The sequence below is a fragment of the Benincasa hispida genome, chromosome 4 (genome assembly GCF_009727055.1).
Source record: "Benincasa hispida cultivar B227 chromosome 4, ASM972705v1, whole genome shotgun sequence".
Lineage (NCBI taxonomy): Eukaryota > Viridiplantae > Streptophyta > Magnoliopsida > Cucurbitales > Cucurbitaceae > Benincasa > Benincasa hispida.
The window spans coordinates 41,025,659-41,029,650 of NC_052352.1; positions in this window are offsets into that span (position 1 = coordinate 41,025,659).

The window sequence follows — 3,992 nt, forward strand, 5'->3', positions numbered from 1 at the left end:
CCATTTGGCATTAAAATGAATCTACTGACTATTCCCGACTGCATAGCAATGTCAAGGTTCTAGTATATAAATTTGGCTGCATTAGCTACCAACAGTAAAACATTGGTAAAACCTCTCTTGGATTCTACATAAAATATTTAACAAGCATCTTGTCAATATATGATCGCCTGAGAACAAGGCTAATTATTTTATTCTAACGATCCTGCAAATATGGATCCCTAGAACAAACCGCACCTCATCAAATCTTTCATTTTGAAATTGGGCCGCACCACTTGTTTTACATTAGTCAGGTCACGCAGGTCGTACTATTCAATGAGATAAGAATAACGTCTACATACAATACTAAGAAAGCTACTGAATATTTAATGATTTTCTTGTGCACGAGGCTCTATCTACTTCTGCTAACGGCCATAAGATTTGATCAACGGTATAATCTTATATTCGCAAGATCTTACAAGTCAGTTTCAGTCTATAAATGGACTGATTAGCTTTACAAACCTTTTGCTGGTTCACTTGAATCCTTCGGAGATTGAAGATCCTCTACTTGCTCGATTGGATGAGGATGGTATTCTCGAGAGGATTCGGCTACTCTGTGAAATAGCGGATTGTTCTCTCGATAGTCATCTTTCTCCTCATTGCCCATATACTTCATAAGTACATTAAGGTGGGTGAGGACTCGGAAGCGGCAATTGTTCGATATAGAAGGTACTCTTCATTAGAGCCTTTGACACTGGGGACATTAGTCAGAGAAGTTTTCCATCATGATAGATTATTACTTCGTACGTCTAACCTTGTGTGACTTCTCTATAGCGACCAGTATGGCGCGGCCTTGCAGGGCTTACATCTTCTCCATTCGATCACCCTCGAAGGGAGGTCTGTGGAAAATTTCTTACCTTTTTGTAGCACCACTCATTGTATCCTGATCATTTCAATGGGAAGGGGGCCCCGCAAAGGCACACAACTTCTTCCATTCGATCACCCTAGGGCGAGGATCCTCGAAAGGTTTGCCTTGTTATGTTACTCCTTGATCAAAATTTGAAGATAAGGGAAATATGCCATTGAGTATTTGAAGATGAGGCGAATATGCCATCAAACCTTAAAGATGAGAAGAATGTGCCATCAAGATTTTGAACGAAGTTAGGTTGGCTAGAGTCGATCTCGCATACAAGGCGGAGCCAGACGGACCAGAGTTTTCCTCGCATATGAGGTAGAGCTGGGCAAACCAAACTTGATCTCACATAAGAGGTGGAACCACACCCACATTTTTGGAGAGGAAGCGAAGCTACACTAATTTTGGAGAAGGGTGAAGTTGTACCAATATTTGGAGAGGAAACGAAACCGTACTATACGACTTTGAAGATGGGTGAAACCGCATCATCAGTTTTGGAGATGAAGTGAAACCGTGTCATCAGTTCGAGATGAAACGAAGCCACGCCACGACTTTGGAGATGAAGCGAAGTCGCGCCAAACATTTTGAGAGAGGAAACGAAACCGCCAACCAGACTTTGGAGATAAAGCGAAACTACGTCATGATTTTGTAGACCGAGTCATTGAAGATGGAGCCGAGCCATGCACACCAACCTTGAACTTGAAGATAGAGAAGCATCGACGGGACCCTTCACATTTGAGTTTGACAAAGCATCGACAAATCCTCTGCTTTTGAGTTGATGAAGCATCGTAGAATTCTTCACATTGAGCTTGACTTCGTGACTTGAGCGTGAAGATGGAGCATCAAACTTGAAGATGGAGGAGCGTATAAGTTTACTTTTAAAGAGGAAGCGAAATGCATTCCACGTGTGTGCCTTTTATTTACCGCGTGTTGGGCTCCTTATGAGGGATGAACATCTTTAACCCATTGTGTTGCCCCTAATAGGGATGAACATCTTTAATTTGAAGTGTCATTCTTTGACGGGGAAATGATCAACATCAATCTTATAGTATTATACTTAGTTGGTTGTGGTATCTTCTTCTGATGGGCTAAACTTAAATTTCTTTAAGTTTCTTTCGTAACGCTTTTAAAGAAAGGGATCGAATCATGAACGTAGTTCAAGTTTTTTTTTTTTTAACTGGACTGAACTTGAAGTTTCTTTCAAGCTGCCTATATACCCTTCTTAATGATAGGGATCAAGTCATAATGTAGTTCGAAGAGATTTTTTTTTTTTTTATGCGCGACTGAACTTAAATTTCTTTAAGTGCCTACGTACCCTTTATAATGAAAGGGATCAAGTTGTAATGTAGTTCATAATTTTTTTTTGGGCAGTTCACATTTTAAGCTCAAGTGGGCTAGAAAGCATCATGCATTTTAGGCTCGTGCATGAGAGCTTCTTCGATTTTCTTTAAACTTCAGAAGCTCTTAATTTCATCATAGTTTTGTTATTCTCTTCATTTGTAGGATTCGTCAATATGATGAGTTTTGACTTCACTATCAAGGAACCTTCTGTACTTATGTCAATAGAAAATTTCCTCTTCATGCGTGAAAGGACACGACTGTGAATCTTTTCGTCGTTGTTTTCTTCATGGAATGACGTTGGCTTCAAGATTTTCATCCTTCCTTTAAGTTGATCGCTTGTTGTCTTGATACGATCAAAAGTAGATGCTGGAGGTTAATCTTTCTTTGATGTGGATGTACTTAGCCTTTTGAAGGCTGAAGTTCGAGCAGAAGTAGTCGTTGGACATTGGTCTTCTTCTCCTACTGTGGCCATACTCAATCTTTGAAAAACTGAAGATTGAGCACTTGAAGGCTTAATACGATCGAAGACATAAGTTCTTTGCTTCATTTCTTCTAATTCTTTGACTTCTTCAGCAGTCACATGATTGTTGTCGACTTCTACTATGCCGATAGTGTGACATGCAATAACTTCTGATACTTTCTCTGGATGATTATGGAGAAAGCTTTTTGGGAGAAATTCTACCAAAGTTGCCGGCCGTCGGAATTGAGGGAAGTCTTTGTCTTCTTTCTTAGCAGGCTTAGGCTTCCGTGTCATCTTTTTGCCTTTCTTTTTATGAGTCTTGTTTCTTCTTCTATAGCTTCGATAGGAACGCGACTCTTTTTGGGTGGAGTTTGGTTGTCTTCTCTTTCGATGAGTCACTATTATCCACCCTTCGTTGTCATCTTCAAAAAGCTCATCTTTCTTTTCGGAATTTTCTATTTGAATCTCTTGTTAGAACCGAACAACTATAGGCTCGAATTCTCCAAACTGGATCGGACTTTGTCTTTGAGCATGGGACACAAACAGTATTGGAACATTTGAAGTCACTGCTACTATAGCGTGATTTGTCTGAGCTACTTTACCCAAATCTAGCTCAATCTTCTTTTCACGGCCAACTTCATAATTCGTTCCTTCAACACGAAGCACCTTTCAACTGGGTGACTAATGACCCGATGATACTTGCAGTAGTTAGGATCATCTATTTTTCCTTCTTGTTCCGATCGCTTGCATTCCGGTAGCTGAATAAGTTGCTTCTCTAGTAGTTGCTCCAACATATCTGCCACACCAGAGTCAGGGAATGGATAAACCTTCTCTTGTCATTCTTTAAGAGTTGGACGACGTTTCTCGCCCTCATTGTGCCTTCTTTCAACTTTTGTTTGTTTTTCTTTGGAGGAAAATTTCAGCGGGGTCACATGAACGACCATAGATTCTTTTGTGGCACTACCCACGATCTTTTCAGTGCCCTTGGCATCATTTTTGTATTTTCTCCCTTCAGAGACTAGGAAATCTTTAGTTCCCCTATTGGTAATGCTCAGCTCCATATCATGAGCGCGTGTTGCCAGCTCCTCAATAGTACGAGATTTTATCCCTTGTAGGATGTAAAGAAGCTCCCAGTGCATGCCTTGAGTGCACATCTCCACTGCAGATAATTTAGTTAGTCTATCTTTGCAATCCAGACTTAAAGCTTTCCATCGGTTGATGTAATCGATGACTGTCTCTCCCTTCCACTGTTTGGTGTTTGTCAGCTCCATCATGCTAACAATACGCCTTGTACTGTAGAAG